The sequence below is a fragment of the Sminthopsis crassicaudata genome, chromosome 5, assembly GCF_048593235.1.
Source record: "Sminthopsis crassicaudata isolate SCR6 chromosome 5, ASM4859323v1, whole genome shotgun sequence".
NCBI classification, from domain to species: domain Eukaryota; kingdom Metazoa; phylum Chordata; class Mammalia; order Dasyuromorphia; family Dasyuridae; genus Sminthopsis; species Sminthopsis crassicaudata.
In genome coordinates, this window is record NC_133621.1 from 67,057,489 (window position 1) to 67,076,255 (window position 18,767).

The 18,767-nt window shown below is 33.1% G+C and overlaps 1 protein-coding gene across 6 annotated transcripts in view; it reads left to right on the top strand.

Moving 5' to 3' along the window:
- ZEB1 (zinc finger E-box binding homeobox 1) overlaps positions 1-18,767 on the top strand; it is a 182,576-nt gene that overhangs the window by 47,777 nt on the left and 116,032 nt on the right. For 2 of the 6 annotated variants that reach the window (XM_074267056.1, XM_074267058.1), the window contains exons 2-3: positions 4,358-4,453; positions 12,393-12,536. The exons of 3 other annotated variants lie outside the window; for them this stretch is intronic. The gene's annotated coding sequence lies outside the window, so the exon portion shown is untranslated. Of the gene's footprint in view, positions 1-4,357; positions 4,454-12,392; positions 12,537-18,767 lie in introns of those variants that run through there. One more of the 6 variants, XM_074267055.1, reaches the window with a different exon arrangement.

The following is an 18,767-nucleotide window of genomic DNA, read 5'->3' on the forward strand; positions in this document are numbered from 1 at the left end:
TTTTAAAATCAAAGATTTAAAATTCATTACCGTAATACCATTATGGTAAAAAGAGGCAAAACTATACTGAACTAAAGATGAAATCCCCCCCAAAAAAACAAAAACAAAAAACAAAAACAAACAGCAGCAATACTAGAACTGAAAACATTATGTAATACCAAACAATTTAGTTATGCTATGAAATCCCTCTGCCTGCCTCCTATATTTTTCCCACACTGCAGTAGTGATCCTTAATGTTTAAACAACTTGGCTATATTTTTCACCAGATTCATACCATTTTAATACTTGTTTACCCATATACCAATAAAGTCTTTTTCTAAAAAAGTTTCTCTTTCTCAGCTTTTTTCCCCCTTAACCTCTCTAGAAGTTGGTACAGTATCTTTTCCCAGGAGGTAACAGTCCTCAGTTATAGCAGTGGAAGCTGGTTCACTTTCCCTAGACTTTGTAGGTTTTCTGATGAATTCTGAATCATAGTGTTTAGCAAACTAGCAGGTGGTGTCTACTAACTATTCCCATTCTCAAATTTATGCGACAACCTGTGCTCTTCTCAAAGAACGTTACCATATCAAAATTGGTTAAATCTGATCAAGTTCTAATATATGTCAGATCTTAATGAGAGCGTGGGTGTTCGGAACATTCATATAGCAGGGCATTTCAGGTTATCAGAGGTAGCAGGAAATAACTAAATGGATAGTAAAAACCCCTCAAATTTTGTGAGTTCAGTTAATTCTGTTCTTTCAGATATTTGAAGTTTAGATTCAGAATTCTGTAGAGTGAATTCCCAGTAAGCATTTGCTATAACACTACAGTATTCTTAAATTTCTTAACGATGAACATGAAGGCCTTTTCATAGCATTATTCTAATTTTACCTTATAAGTAAGAATATATTTTCAAACAAAGACTTTTTTAGTTTATAAGGCACTAAGATCTCTTGCTCTGAAAATATTAGAGTACTTTTATCAGAGTAGCAGCTTAAGAATTTAGCTGTTACAGTTGCCATTTGGATGGAGTTTTTTGCTTTTTGTTTTTGGTGAATGTGTTTGGGCTTAATTTGTCTCAGTTTCCCTAAGCTTTAAAAAATTATAACTGGTAATTTAATTTACTCAAATAACATTTGCTTTTGTGGTAGACAGAATTTTTCTGAACATTAAGAAAGTTAGAAATTTACTATGCTGAAAGAAGTTAAGGTCCTGGGGTTCAGTTCAAGTTAGAAAGAATCAAAAATAATTATTTTAAACTTATTAATCTATGACATACATTTCTGGGAAATTCTAAACTCAACAGCTGAATAGTCAGTTATTAACATTTTGGTAGAACAAACTAAAAGATCTTACGATGTGTTAAAAAAAAATCCCTCAGATTCTTAGAATAGATTTGTTGGCTCTTTAAACCTCTGAAAATAGAGTTTGTACTTCTTCAGTTGGGTTAAGGTCTTCCCAGTGGCTGGTCTCAGAGATATCCTGAATTCCAAGATGATTTTATCCAGTCCAGGACTTTGATAGATGTGACGCTTATTATATCTTCTCCTAGTATATAATATGCAAGTCATGTTAAAAGTCAAAGCAATATAAATCCAGTGTTTAAATGCTTTAATCAAAATTAAACTCAGTTGTAAAGTATCCCACATCAGTATATGAAATTTAATTTGTGATGATGTGTGGATTTATTATTTTCCAGATAAACCTGGAACAGAGCTTTTAGACTAGCAAGTAAGAAATAGATTTTGGATTTTCAACTTAAAGACCTGGGCAGTTTCCTTGAACCCTGCTGAAAGAGAGAAGCTAGTGTGCTAGAATTATTACAATCCTCACACATAAAGATTTACACATGCAAATAGGTGGAGCAAGAGTATAAATATGACACATCAGTTTTTGACATACACCAAAAACATTACTTGATCATAAGCATCTCTTCAGGCAGGAATTCTAACTAATTTAATTTTCACTGCAGAAAAAAATGCAGTTCCAAGCTTGGGCCTAAGTAAAGATATCAAAATGTGAGCATCCTGAAAAGGAGGAAAAACTTTTGCTGTAATGCGCAAGTATAATATATCTGAGGATGTTCATCTCTTGTTAGGAAACCTTTCTTTATGATAATATCTTTATTGAATAAATTTAGAAGTAGAAAACAAACCTGAAAATTTCCCAAAGCCAGTTTAACATAGAAAAGCCTTGTGTTTTTTAGGTTACCTAATGAAAGTAACAAATTTAATTTTCTTATGCAGTGATGAAGCCCATTTTGATCGTAGATTGCATAACTTTCAGTAGAATTGATAGATATGTGTTTGGGGATTATTTGAGGCTGATTTTCTTTAAAAATTAGTGAAGCTACTAATTTAAACAGTTCTGTGTTACTTGTGTAAAGCAACAAGGTTGCATGTGACTGTGAGTGAATAAGAACAGAATAGCATAAGATTATGGAAGAGGAAAGAGTACTTTATAGGGTTGGTTGCTTGGTTGGTTTTTAAATGTAGGGTTTATATTTAAAAAGAAACCTTTGAAAATGTCCTGAAACTAACCCCCCAAAAGAACTTCACCCAGAATAATGTAATTTGCTTAATGAAAATTTCAATCATTCACTCATTAAAATGTCTTACATGAAAATGCATTAACCTAGCAGCTATCTTTATTTTTAAAGCTCTTCTACCAGGAGTTTAGGTCTTCAGTTTGTGGCTAAAGTGGCACCTGGACCAAACATTCTGGCAAACAGCTGTTGTGAAAGAATGATATTTCTTATCTCTATTTTGATTAACCCTCAATTAATGAAAACTGTAGAATTTGTTAAAAATATAAGACCCCCAAATTTCAGCCAGCTTTTTAATGTATATCTTTAGCTGCCTAATAACAGGAAATTTTCCAAGGCATGGAGAAAAAATTCTTAAATCTTATGTATTTATTAGTATTGTACCATGTTTATAATTGAAGTGATGGGAAGGTATTGATTATAAAGCATCATTGTCTTCCTGAATTTCACCAAGGACATATTTGAAGTGAAATAGAAAAATGCCCCATTAATATTAATAGAAAATTTTATATACAGAATGTTGTCTTTTATAAGTTGCTTAAGAAAATTGTATTTGCATATGAACCAATTCATACTGATTCATTAAAGACCATTCTCTTTCAGAGTATGTCTATTTTTTTATGCATTAGCTAATTTATACTCCTTTTCTATAAAGCCAACCACATAAAGACATGTTGTCAAACATGCTTTTATAACTATTCTCCCATGTACTATATCTTATTCTGTATTATTCAGAAATGAAAAAATCAGGATTTTTTTTACACTTATATAATATTTTGCTTTTGGGAGCTCCTTAGGAACTTAAGAACTCACATACAAAACTATAATGCAAATTATTTGTATAAATAGTATAATATAAAGATTTGTGCAACTTGACAGAAAATATGTAGTAAAAAATATATCTGTAGGTACTTCAAAATCAATAAAATCCATTAACATTCTTTGGCCCTAAATCTGTAGCATTTCTAGTGATTTAATATTTAAAGATTCAAATATCTTAAGTCATTTTTTGAATCTGTAAGTTTTAAGATTGTTTCTAAATTTGCCCCTAGTCAAAGCTCATTCCAGACCACAAAGATAAGATGACCTACCTTCTGAGAAAGAATCCAGAGAGATCTCCCTTGGTTTGTACCCAAGACAGGTCAACACACACTTATAGACGAACTATTCAATTTCAATTTAGGAGGAACAAATTATAGTTACAATAATGTTCTTCTGCCTATTCCTAACACATTACAGAGAATGGTCCCTTTCTAAAATCTGTCCTATATTTTATAGCTTTCTAGCCAGTAAGGTAGGCAATAGAAAGGATTCCAGGAAAAAATGAGATTTTGTAATATTCTTGTCAAAGTTCTCAATAAGATAGAGACTTGGTGTCTAAGCAAACTACAATCTCAAACTACTTCTCAAAATCTGAACTGATTATCAGTTTTAACATTCCAGGAAGATATAATTTGAAATAATATCAATGGAGAGAGATTTTCAGCATTGCACAAAAGAAAGGACAGGGAGAAGGGTTTGGAAGCAATACATTGGTTCTCCTCTAAACTGGAAGGAGTTTCTTTATCCCGAAGGAGATAAGGAGACACATAGGGACTGGCTTAAGAAATAGCCTTACCAAAGCCTCTTTGTGATCCTAGTATCAGTTAAAACAAGCAGACACTTTCAAGGGAAATTTCCAGGGTATAACTTGAAAGGAAAGGAAGTATGTCACATGAAAGGTTTGTGATATGTTTGTCACCCTGATGAAGGCATTTATGAACTGTAGTGAAAGATGTTCTCCTTGCTAAAGGAGAAAATTAAGGGTTTGAAGAATGCTTCTTTGTGTTCCAGTTTATCAGGATGAAGAGTTACTGAACAGATGGAGTGAAATAATCCATGAAGAGGAAGCCAGGGAGAAACTCTGAACCATGTGGTCCTATACAACAGGTATGAGTCCTTTCTCATAGAGAATAAATCTGGGTTTCTGAAGGTACAGCACTGTACATTTCATAGGACAATGAAGTATATTCACAGGCACTTGAATAGTGCCTTTGCAGTTGCAAAGCATTGCAGTTGGAAAAAAAAAAAACCCTAATACTGGTCCAGGTAGAAGAGATGTGTCCTTGTGATTGGTGACCTCATGTTGAGAGTTATGGCTACAACTGATTATAGACAGTATTCCCTGGAAAGGAGGGGGAGCTGCCTCTATCTGGAATAGATATCCAAGACATGACAGAATCTTTCAAGATTGCCCACTTCTGCTTACCCAGATGAAAACAAATTATTCCCGCAGTACAAAATCTAGCAATAATGAAAGCCTTATCCAAATACAACAAGCATTTCCTTGGTATCTATTATGTGCTGAATTCCAAGGATACAAATGAAATAAAAAATAGCCTCTGCCCTGAACAAATCTAGGTCCCCCTGGGTAGAAAACAAAGGGACTAGAAAGAAAAGGAACGATTTCATTTCTGCCTTAAAACATTTTTAGAAGAAAAAGGACGATGGAGGAATAAACAACTGAATATAGAAAGGGTTGCTTAAGGGCAGGATTTGTTTTCCTTGACATAACTTAACATGTCAGTCCTGGCAAGGGACAACTCTGTCTCTCACAAACATTAAGAAAGGCATGTTTGGAAAATGACTCGCTGATCTAATGAGGCCTTTAAAACTGAAATTTGAAGCAAGTAATAAAAATGTAAAAAACTAAAGTACAAAAGAGTGAGCAAGCATGAAAAAATTATTAACAAGCATTTATTAAATTCCTACTGGTGTGTTAGGTGCTAGAAATACAAATGAAAAAATCTGTGATCTCAAAAAAGCTTTCATTTTATAATGGGAAACAATAATCATGGTAGTGGAGGGTATCACATAGGAGAATGTCATGGAGAACCTCACGTGGCACTTGAACAGGCTTTTACAGGAAATGCACAAAGGTCCAGAACTCTGGGAGCTAGAGAGTCAGGTTAGAGAGAAATAAGGAGTCTGGTTTGGCTGCCAGAGCAATATGTAAAGGGGAATAATAAGGCTGGAAAAGTGAATGAGTCAGAATTGTGAAGGTAGTCTAGCAACACTGTATGGTCAAGAAAAGGCCTCTGTGCTTGGAGATCAGTGCAACAGAGAGTGGAACCATGGTGGAGAGACCTGAGAGGGACACAGTGGGGGCCAAATGTGTGTGCAGAGGGCATGTCTAATGGGGTCAGAAGCAGGTCTTGAAGCAAAAGGGCTGAAATGCCTTCTGATCCACAAAGAACTTGTGATTTTCACTGTGACTTCATGTGACATGAGGACGAAAAAACACTTGATCTTAATGATGGCATTTCTTTTCTCTGAATTTTCCTCAACTTTAGTTTGCCTAAATTTAACTTTTTTTTCTTCAGAGTTTAAACTATAAGATATAAATGCCAGAGCAATTAGACTTTTAGAATAAATCTTTCATGGAATCATTCTCCAGCTTACTTTAAAAAGGAAATTAGACCTTGACATGAAAGTACTTATTCTATCTTCCAAACTGAGATTACACGGTTTATTATTGCATATGCCATTATTAATTATTACTTATATACTTATTCTATTATCTCACAATGGGGAAAAAGTTAATTAAAATAAATTTTCTTATTAGCAATACATAGTCTCCTTTAGGAAATTTTCAACCCTTAATCATTTTCATAAAATATACTGCTAATGATAAAAAAAGAATTGAAAAAGACAGAACTATTCTAGAAGAATTGCATTAAGCACAAAAATTCTTCAGTCAAGAAAATGCCATGCCAGTAGTCACTATTCATTCCAACTTTGTTGACGAATATAATGTTATCTAGTGTTGTATTATATATAAAAATGATCCAAGATGAGAGAACTAAAAATGAAGATACCAACTAGTAAGTTTATAGTAATCTTTTTGGAAGGCATTTGGAAATATGTTAAAAAAATTTTTCTTATTTCTTATCAAAACACATAAACTACTTCCAACAAGGTTCCATTATTTAAGAGTTTTGGAATTTGTCTACCAGACTATCTGATTCATTAGATCATTAACAGCCCTTCCTTTCTACCCTTCTATCTCATGCCCACTGTATCTACCATAGGAAAAAAAAAGTAGTAAGAAACTATTTAGGTGTCTACCTCTTGAATGATGCCGGGTTTACATTATTCTACTAGCTCAGACTTTTATGATTTTGTCAAGAATTCTGTCCTAATTTTACTGTATTTTATATATAACAAACATTTAGAAATTTTTGAAGGAAAAGTATGATATGAATCTAAAAGCTATTGTTAACTTTCAAGCGGATGGCTGATTCAAAGAGAACTCTCTACTAGATGCTATTATATTCCTAAATTATAAAAAAATGTTAAGGATACAAAAAGGATTTAGTAGAGTTAAACTTAAATGATATTGTAGAAGATGTATAACTACTCAAAGAAATTCATTCTTAAGTTCAAAAGTTTTGAACAACATTATAACATCTTAAATTGAAAAAGCAACTTGAGAGCAAGGTTAATTTTCAAAATTAATAAATGTTTTATAAAAAAGAAGTTGGGGACAGCTAGATGGTGCATTGGGAAGAGCACTGGTTCTAGAGTCAGGAGAATCTGAGTTCAAATCCAGCCTCAGGCACTTACTAGCTATATGATCCTGGGCAAGTCATTTAACCTAATTGTCTTGCTTCCCCCCCAAAAAAAAAACTATTAAAATGAGAACTTTATAGGCAAGTATATAAAAGCTAAAATGCATTGAAAGATGCTGAAATTACAATATGGAAAATTCTTATTCCCTTGTAAGAATTACTTGCTATGTCATGAAAGTTGACATACAAATCAAAAAGTAAATATAAATTTACTAAAAATAGTAGTGAAATAACATACATTAAAAATTATGTGCAGTTGAAAGGGCAGGCTTGCTGAATAAAGACAAATTTTTCATATCCATAATATTTATTGGCTCCCCAGTTTTAGAATACACTAAAAATGGAGATACAACTGAGACAATGCTATCATATAGTACATAGGATGGATTAGTCATCTATTTCCAAAGTAGGATGTTAAGAAGCTATTTTTCAAGAGAGAAGGTTATATGGATCATTTCAAATAGACAAGGAAAGAAGATGCCCCAGAGTATCTCTCCCCCTCTAAGAATTCCCCCTTGTACAAATTATCGACTAAACATCAATAATGAATTCACAAATTTCTCTTTTCAAATGAACATATGTTTTGATTAAAGCCTGTCAGTCTCACCTTGAAATAAATTGTTGTAATAATAGCCATTTTTCCTGAAGTTTAACTGAATATATGCCATCTTGCTATCAGTAAGCATTTATTAAGCTCCTTCTATGTGCCAGGTATTTTACATACTTTAGGGATTCAAAAAGAGGATCAAGAAGCTTACAATCTAATGAAGTTTTGATTAGAGAGTGAAAGTGAATCGAGCAGTCTGAATGAACTGTATACTTTTTTGAGAAGCTAGAGCAGCATAAAGACACTAGAGAATAAGGATAAAGGTGTACCAGAAATAGAAAAGGGAAAGGGAAAAAAAAATTAAGCCACTTAAGATAGCATAGAACTTGTGGGGGGGGCAGTGGGATTTGGAAGGAGCTTCAGAGGTCATCTATGGATAGTAAAAATACAAAATATGAATGTTGAGACAGGAAGCAGGCAGTTTCTTGAATCATCAACTGCTTATTGAAATAAATAATAGTTTTCAATGGTCAGTGAATATAACTTACGAATTCCAGTCCTCTTAATGCTTAGAAAATTGCTTGTTAGATTAGTTGCCTATTCAACTGCCACAAATAAAAGGTATGAATTGACATAATTTTAAATTATAATTTAAAATATATTACACTAAATAGTCATTAGTTCTGAAGGAAGTCCGGAGACTTCACCTGTTTCATATTCCTGCCTTCAAAGCAGTTCAGAAAATAACCACTTGCCCTATTATTCTTTCCAACCTAACCTTCCAGGAAAATAAATGTTTGCTAATGTGAAAACACTACGACATGTAACTGATTCAGATGCTCTATGCACAAACTCTCCTTTACAGCTAAAATCTTGCTCTGTAGAATAGATGTCATAGTATGCTGAGCCCTGGACATGACATGGAATTCTGTTGTAGTGAGTGGTCAGGCAGACCCCAGAAGATGATACTCTAGAATTCTGAAAACATGAAAAGTGCTTCCTGCAATATCTGATTTTATGCCTGGATGTGAATAAGACCATTAAGGGGAACCTATCTTAAGGAGAATACTTTTTAGTGGGGCAGACACTACTCTGTACAAAAGGAAAACTTAAAAAATCTTTTGGTGTTGAGTTGAATGAATATGGAGTACAGATGAATATGCAGTTAAGCCATACATAATCAGGGAGAATGCACTTTGGTCACATAGAGAGTTTATCTCTTGGCTTAGTTGCAGGAATCTTTGTAAGAAGATATGAAAGGATATCTTCTAAGGAAGATATGGATGATGAGTAGGATTAAATCAAGGGAATATTTTTCCAAGATTACTCTGTTAGGCAGTAAGATTTCTTTTTGTTTAACTTTCTGTGGATTTCTAGTAAACATTCTTGATGATTTTGCTATTACATTATGAATATAAACAAAATGATATATCGGTAACTGAATTGACATAATTGAAAATAACTTCACATACTCTCTCTTGAACTTTATTGTTGTAACTTTATTATTGTTAAAGAGACCACTAAACTACAAGTTATAAAAGTCTAGTCTGATTGTTGTTTATTAGTTTTATGACCATAGAAAAATCACTTAAGTCAGTTTCCTTCTATGTAAAATAAAAATACTTTGCCCACTTACACAGAACTCACAGAAGGTTATGAATAACAAATGAAATAATAGATGTGAAAGCACTAGCTATCTATGCAGAATGTAAGGGCCTGATAATGTTAGCTACTATAGAAAAAAGCATAAACCATAAATGCAGAAAAATGATCTTAATAATAGCCATCTAAGTGATAGACGTTATTGTAAATATTAACAAGATTAAAATACTTCAAATGTTAGGGGAAAAAAATCACAACATCGGTGTACATGATCAATCAGTACTTTGCTGAAGCCCATGGACATATCTACAAATCAGGGACAAAAGAAATATATATATATATATATATATTTCTTTTGTCCTATATGGATGGATGTCATATATATATATGGAAGTTTATTAGTGATTTGGGAGGGGGAAAAGGAGAGGAGCAAATGTCAGAAAAGGAACCACAGCAAGAAGAATATTTTTAGATACCTTACTATCAGTTTGCTAGTTTTGTGTAACTAAAGGGAAAGAAATGAAGTGTTAGTGCTATTAATATAATAACTATTTTTATAGAGCCAATGTAGGAGATCACTAAAACCTCTGGATCTAAGACTAATATATGAATCTTATTTAATCTCTCTTTCTAGTAAATTTTGGTAAAAGGCCAACTGTTTATGAAGAAGAAATTCCATTAAACCTGCTCTCAATCCCTTGCTCAGGTCTGCTGAAAGAATGTTGTTGATTCTACCCCAGAGCAGATCTTCATTCCCCACTCCATTTGTTCTCTAAACCTATATTCTCTTCTAGAGATTCCATTTGCCTATAATGTGGGATACGTTTTAACATGTTTCATTTAGTGGACTACCTTCTGCTTTGTCCAGACCTTCCCTTCAAAAAATTCTAAAGATCAAGAATTATTTGCACAGAAAGGAATCATCAGGAAATTGATGAACTGTTCTTTGAATTTCTATCATCTAAGTTAATGTTTTTAATGTTTAAGACTTTCTATTCTGATCAGAAGTGTTAACCAAAGGAAATATTTGAACTTGGACATCTAATAAAAAATGAAACACTTAAACATTTAAGAATATTTGGTGAAATATAAATAATTTTCATATAGTTTGTCATATAATCAAGGTGTAATATAGTTTAAAATGAGCTTTGACAATTGGATTATAAATGGAAATATAATTTACACAATAGCTAGTTGCTTTCTTATTTCTATTGGCTGTTAACTAAATGATAGCCTACTAAATCAAGAGAATGCCCTGTTTGCTAACAAGAAGTAGCTTTATTAAATTTAATTTATTTTACTTTGATGTTTAAGAAGCACAATAATGTTCTTTTCCCTGATGAATGTGATCCTACACCAAAACATTATACCCCTTCACATATGTAGGTTGGTCTGACTAAAAATTTATTACCTAGTGGCTAGACTCCTCCACTTACCTATACGACACTTTTGGCAGCCAAGTTTTTCCAACTAAGAAAGACCCTTCAGAACTTATGTTTTGGGCATAGGTATTCTGAGTCTCTGGAACTCAAATCAACTGCCAACCAAGAGGAAGTGTTAAACCTTAAGGGGAGAATTAAATATTTTATGGTAATGTATTATTTTTAGTTCTCAGAGTGACTTTTTGTCTTCAATTAAAATGCTAACTTTTATTATAATTGTTAAAAGCAAGTTTATATGTGGCTCTGAAATCATTTTTCAGATGTGATTAAATCAAAGAAGAAAAGCTAAAGGTTGTCCAATTTAATGAATTTGTTTTGTAACACTTATGCTTATCATCAACCCATTCCTCTTTTGACATGAAAAGGAATTATTCAGTTAACTGGAATTTACAAAGAGCTTCAAGTGTGCCAGGAACTATGCTAGGTAATACATAGGAAACCAAAAAGACTTATAGTGTCTAGTGTGTTTAAGACAAATCAACATGACAGGTTTGTTCTTTCTTTCCCCTTCCCCTCCCCTGTATTTGGGAGGACCTGTGATGATATGGTGTATAGAGTGCGGGGCCGAGTCAAGGAGGCCCGAAATTAAATCTTATTTCAGTGAGATCATATTTGTAAGGAACTTTGCAAGGCTTTAAAAGCACTATAGAAATATTAGTTATTAGTATTATTGGTATTTGGTTTAAGTTACTATTTGAATAATTTACTAGTATAAGACAACCTTACATAGAGATTTTTTGTGTATTGCTAAAGTAGATTTACTTTTTAACAATTGAACTAGCTTGCCATGTTATCAAAATGAAGTTTTAAAATTAGTTTGATATTCAATATGGTGTTAATATGTCTTTCTACTTTTTGCCTAATTGAAAAGTATTATTTTTTGTAATATGCTACAGGCACAATTTATGATTTCTTGGGCCTTTATTCCAAAGCTTTATTTTCTTCTATTTTGAAAAGTCTTAGTTTTCTTCTGCTGTTTGTAGATTTTTATCTCAGAATTTTTCAGGTTCATGTTTGGAGCTGTGTGGGTATTATATATAAGGTGGCTTTTGGCATTTTTATAAAATGCTTGCTTGTTTCATCAAATAGATCTGAATGGGATTCCAGTAATGTAGAATACCCAACTCTTAACAGTGAATACTTGCCCTGAAAGTAAGAAGACATGGAAACTTAGATCTTCGTGGCAGTGACTTGGACTGCAGGTGACTGCTCCTTAGTCCTCTGCTCCCAGCACAGCTTGCTGTGTTTGAGTTTTTTTGCCCTTTGTCAGGCAAGGGCTTGGATCATTCCTTTGAAAGAGAGGAGTGGAAAAGAGTTCCATTGGGCTCCTCCCATGTTTTCCCTGTCTCTACCCCTTTTGAATGAATTTGCTTTGGTCATATTAAGGTTGAGTTTAATTCCAGGTGTGAACATTCGTCAGGTCCTACATCAGTTGTTCCTTCCTACTTCTCAGCCCCTCATCTGTTCTTTTAGTGACATGCTAGACTTGCACTCATTTGAAGGATGTAGGCTTAATGTGGGTAGAAGAAAAAGTAGCTCTTTAGGAAATATTACTTGTTATTAGAGCCAACCTTTTCAAAGACTAAATTTTACAAGCCAGAATCATCATCCTGGATCAGATAAGTCATGGCCCCAATGTAATCTCTTATTCTTCTCTCCTTCCTCAGGAAAATTCTAAACTATCACCACAAGAAGATTAAAAAGATGTCCCTCCTGCACCAAGAAAGATCTGAAGATCTTTTTCAGTGTTGTTGGAGGTGTGGGGTGTAAGAGCTTGATCTGTTGGTGCCCGTCCTCCTTGTTCTTTAAAGGTAAGCCATGTACATTATATGCACACTCCAGACCCATGCTCTGGCATGTGATTGGTGGTGGAATGTGCCATGACTAGCTTCTGACTATTGGATTAAACCTCCTCACCAGAGGGTGGTAAACACCTGTCACTGTGAACAGAAGGTTACAACCAGCATCCTTTCTGCAATTTCTTTTTCATTGTGCAGAAGTAACCCTCCTTACTGATACTTTGATACAATCTTTATTCTGGAAATTTATGGGGGGTATCCTTTAAAATAATATATTTTTAAAATGACTTTCTTGAAAAACTTCACTTTCTCTTGCAACTGGTTCAAAATTTAAATTGATAGCTGCTTATGGTGTTTCTCTTATGAAGGTTTCTTCATAGATCCATGACATTTGAGTTTTGATTTATCAAAATGTTCTTTGAAAGGTCAGCCATTAAAGCCATTTAATTAACTTTAATTAACTAAATCATTATAGGCATTTCTGAAAATATTTTCTTCTTAAATTTTGCCCTGGAAAGGGTCATAATCTGATAGAAAGATGTTTTCAAATGGCTCTGAAAGATTCAGAATCAGCCCTTCAGGTTATTTGTAGCCTCTGAACCTTCAAGAGTATCTCAAGGCTCATTCTCCTAAGTTATGGTGAAGTGATTTCTGAGGTGGGATCTGAATTTACGTACAGTTATTCAAATGGAGTCTTTTTTTCTTGCTACTAAACAGTCAGTAAGTGAAGAGAGTAATAACAAGGGCTGTTTTCTCAAGAAGATAACAAGTATACTGAAGATGCCAATTCAGCAGGGACAGAATGGTGGACTGTTCAGGTGCAGTGGCAGTATTGGCGATGATATCAACAGAAAACCTCTTGCTGTACGTTCTGCTGGCCACTCTCAAAATGATCAGCCCTCAGTGAAGTAGTAACTCACAGCCTCTTCTCTCCATCTCAGAACACAGCTGCAGGTTGAACTTGAGGATTTTTTAAAAATTAGAAATGTGTCCGTAGGAATTAAGAACTGCTTTGGCCGCCAGTAAGCAGGACTATACAACCACTACTCTTAGTCAGATTTTCTGCTATTTTACCAGTATATCCCTCAGGACATGGCAACTCTAAAGATAAGGGTAGCATCTTTGTTCAGTTTTGAGTTTCACTTCCTTTATTGACTCAGAGTTCTGAAAAAGAAGACAATTCCAGAAGTTTGAACTCTATGTGGCTTTTGTTATTTTCTGTAAATTCTTTTCTTGATGGCACTGCACCATTGATGGAAATGACTGATTTTCCTTCCAGACAACTCTTTTTGCATTCTCTGTCCTGTACCAGGCTTTGAAGAGGAGGGATCTCTTTTGGATTAACTGATTAATAGTATTTCTCTACTCCAGGGATCTTCACTTTCATCCTTTATACTTCTTCATCATGCTTCTCTGTGCATCACCACTCTCCTCTGATCCAGTAGTTGGTCTTCAACAATTGCTATAGCCAAAAAATTTATCACCTTGAGGCCAAGTTGTTCAGGGAAAAGCTTCTCTCTACTATTATTGTTTGGCAGTAGTATTAACAAAAATACACTCTTTATGGAAAAAATTTCCCAATGCAATAAAATTCTTGATGTCAGGAGAATAAAATCTATTATTAGACTTATTAGATTTGCTTATTAGACTACAGCACCTTTTGAAGGAGAAAAATTGGAATAGACATTAAGTGAACATGGAAGCTGAAAATCTGGTGGTAGATATTTGAGCAGTTTAGGCATAATTTTAAAGAATAAATGTTAACTTTTCTAGTTAACTGAAAAAATGCTTTGGAATAAAACCAAGGCCTACTAGAGTTTATAATTTTTGTTATTAAATTAACTAAAGTGAACTACTATGTTTTAACTTAGCTTTATATCTCATCTGTTCATTTGATTTCTCATGAGATGTTTTCCATTAATTCTTCAGTTTCATTGATCACTAGTTTTATCTGAGTTTTTAGAACATTTCTTTCTTTTTTCAAAATATCTGTCTATTGATGTTCTCATTTTAAAAGCAAGTCTTACAGTATTCTATTTGTATATACAGCAATTCTATGTGTATTTAAAATAAGAATAAGTAAAATCTTGCTTTCTGGGTCCAGAAATGCAATCCCCCCACATCCTCAGGAATGTTTTGCTTTACTGTTAACATTGCTCTTGGTGATTAGTATAGAATCATTTGGTATTTTAATTTACATCTCTTAATAGAGATCCTAACCATTTTGATTTTTGGTGATGACTGAGTATTTTTACTGAAAATAGACTCAATGGAAATATTTATTTTTATGTATACTAAAGTTTGTATTCTTCTCTGTAAATTTTTAGAGGAAACTTGCCAAAGATTAAAAATTCTTCATTTGCCTCACCAACCCAATAAGTTGCTCCATATTTTTTAATCTTTATAGTCAGATGTTTAAATCAAATAAAATCTCTTAAAGCTAGCCTTACTATAAGTTTGTTTTCTTGGTATAATAGAAACCATTTGACTATCTTGATTAAAATTAGATACACATAATTGTAAATGGAAATGAAGTGCTCTGGGAACCATTTTTACATGTACAAAATTAACATTGAGACTGAATAAGAGAGGCAGGTGACTCCATCGTTACAGTATTCCTCCAGTAGAAACCTAGATCCCCACAAGTAACAATGCAATTAGAGTCATGGTGTTCTTGAAAGAATGAGTGAATGAAGTATGTACTGTTTACAGAAGGATGCATAAGTTATTTTCAGTCCACCCCTCTCTTTAGGACTTTTAAAGATATGGGGGAGCTTTAAGCTCAGCCCCAGCAACGCCAAGCAGTGATGTGGGAATCATCAGATAGGCTGCCAAGAAGTGTATGAAACAGAAGAACAAAGCTTCCTCTTTTGTGCAACTTTAAGAATGTTTAGTAAAGCTACTAGTACCCTGTGCTGTTGCAAAGGCAGCAGGAGCTCCCTTGTTCCTTGCTTTCCCTGGTTCTGTGAGGTTTTAAAAGGAACAGAAGGGGATGAGATAGTCTCTGTTTCTTCTCCCACTTACACCTTTCTCCTTAAGTCCCTGTGTATCCCATCTGAATAAAGCTTTCATTTCCAAGTCTTACTTCTTATTTTTGTTTTAAACCCGGGTAATTTATTCCCTTAATCTGAAGAGTTTGTGAAATGCTTGTAAGAGTTGACTCATTCAAGACTAAAGTTCATAAAATATACATTGATCCTTCTATAATTTGGTATATGAAAAATATTCAATATGAATATTTGATTTGATGGTCTTATAAGTGATTACTATACAGATACTAAGCAGCATTTGAATTGTCAAGTATTTGGTTCTTTTTTAAAAAATTAAAAAGGCAATGATATAATTCTCTGATGGTAAAGTTCTGTTATGCCACAATAAGAGCAACTTTTCATTCCTTTTTATATATCTGTGCAACTTTTCATTCCTTTTTATATCTTTGTAGGTAAGTATAATCACATGCACTGTGAATACTCATAAATCATATCTCAATGTCTTCTATCATGAAGTCAGGAAGTACTTCTTAAAACAAGATCATTATGTTCTTATTCCAGGCTTACCCCTCATTTCCATGAGTAATTCTTTTTGAGCTACTGTCAACCACTCTTGTTTTTATCTTTTTCTTAACAAAGTTTTACCACATTTGGGGAATATGGATTAAATACACTTACCTTCTAGAAAAGAGATAACAAATTATACTACTTATTTTCTGAAGGCAGTAATTAAATATGTGTGTGTTTTATACACACACACACACGTAAGGGAATATTTGCCTTTTCTAATAAAAATCAGTCATAGTTATTCATCACTGGCAGTCAGGCATCCAGCTGCAGGATACGCATTTTTAATAGTTTAAAGCATTTAAGGGTTATGATGTGTTCCAAAACCATTCACACACCAGAAGATGTGTTTGTGTGTGAGATGGAGATTAGAATTACTGCATTTCCTATAGAAAACAAAAAAAAATGCAAGTAAACTACTCTATTACTGAATGGGAACAGAAAACAGAAAATTCCAGAGGCTGATTTTTTCCGTGACAAACCATGAGACTAAAGGTCTACCTTAAGATTACCTCTAAACTTTTTAAAACTTTTAAAGATCATTTTAAATGTATTTAAAACTTAGATACAAAATAGAAAAAGAAAAAAACATGGCCATGTACACAGCAGAACATGAGAAAGAATTTAAAAATATGAAATGTATTCCTTTTCAAGAAAGCCTATATAATAAATACTATATATTTCGTTCAGAGCTATGCACCTTTTTCCTGCTTCCTTGTAGGTTTTCTCTTGTTCTCTGATATACACTTTTTGCTTTATTCTTTTTTCTCTTTCTCCCCTCCCTCTTTTCTCCCAAGAAGGCTACAATTTAGTATAAATATATTTAGTAAATATATTCTTTAGGTAACTATATCCTTGCAAACTGTGAATATCTACTATCTGTTTTCATGTCTAAAACAACTCCCTAAGGTTTGTTAATTTTGGAGAAAATCTGGGGTAAAATATTTGTAAAAAACAAGTAATGAGGTTACATAGATTAAAAAATCTCTTTTCCTGATTAATGGCTTCAATAAGGATGAATAGTGAACAAGCTGGTGTATCCTATTTTATACTCTTCTCTAATCTCAGGTCTCATTATATTTTTAGATAGAAATATTTCTGTCCTGAAAAAAAAGAACCATATTTGTAGAATGAAATTCAAAGCATGTCAAAATTCAACTATATTTGTGAAATGCAAATGTTTATTTACTTGTGGCTTAATCCTTCATTTATATTACCTTTGAGGTATAAAGTTTAAATAAACAGTTAATGAAGTTGCCTGATTGTTCTTTTCTCCTATAGATGTTTGCCAAGTATCTTTAGCTATTACCCTGTACCTTCTCTTAGCAAAGATGACAAGGAATAAAAATTATCTCCATTTATAAGGAAGGCCTTATAATTCTAGCTATAGATTATGGATAAAATGGATTATAATGTTAAACTTTCCCTCTTCTAGTGTCTCTACTTTTGTGTATTTTAGCATCAGCTTTTTTTGAAAACAAAAAAAATCCCCAAAACCTCAAGAAAATAAGAAACATATTATTTGAAAATACTTCATGAATTTTGAATGAATGCTTTAACAAATGTTATTTTCTTCATCATCACAGTCTCTTAAAGTTTCTGATCACCTAGTTTAAAAATATTGTACTAAGCAGTATTGTTTTCCAGTTGACTGATAGTTATTAGGGAATTCTTTATCCTTTTAAAAATATGCCTTGATACTTCCAGTTTATTTAGGAATTGAAGACTGTTAAAAGAAATTATTACATTTTTATCTTGAAATAAAAGTATACTCTAACAAAGATGTATTTGAAATTGCTGAATCACATTTGTTGTGAATTGAAGTCAAACTTTTTTTGGAAAGGTCTCCATTTCTATTATTTAAGTTTGATAGAATTAAAGATGAAGTGCAAAAACCAGAAAGTTAGGTCAAAAAAAAAAAAAAAAACCAGAGCAACTTGTCAAAACCTATTTTTTGTCTTGGTTCAAATTATCCTTTTAATTCTATTCGACAAAAAAACTTATTGTAATAAAGAATTTGCATTTTTTTCTCTTGAAGTTATTTTTCCTATGATAATTACCACGTACATAATGAATTTGTTTTACTCCTATTATAGTAATGATCTTGTCAGTGAAATACAGTTTTACTTTTTGCCCAGAGGTAGTATCCTTAAGTAGTAAACTTTGATCAGCTCTTGTACTTCTTAAAAGAAAAAAGTACATTTTTTCCCTTCAGAATCCTTGTTCCAAATTACCTTTAAAACAGAACTTATTTTCCTTTGAGAAACTTTGGAAAACATTTTCTTTTTGAAGTGAAGCAAATAGTGAATATTTTTTTGACTTTGAAATTTGAAAAATTGAGATATAGGGTGTGTGTGTGTGTGTGTGTGTGTGTGTGTGTGTGTGTGTGTGTGTGTGTGTAATGTACATACAGAGTTAGAAGTCATACTCAGACTATATGGTCCAACACCTTCATTGTTCAGATGTGGAAACAGGCCTGGGCAGGTCAAGTGCCTTGGCCAAAGTGTTACTCTAGTAAGAAGTGTCAGAGATGCCTAAGCCAGTGTGTGTCAAGAAATCTGTGACAAACCCTTGTTCAGCATGGGCTAAGGGCTGCAGACAAAGGAAATGGGGTTTGAATTCATAGTAGTTGGATACTCAGTTTGTAATCACTGACAAATAATTTACCCTCTCTGAATCATAGTTT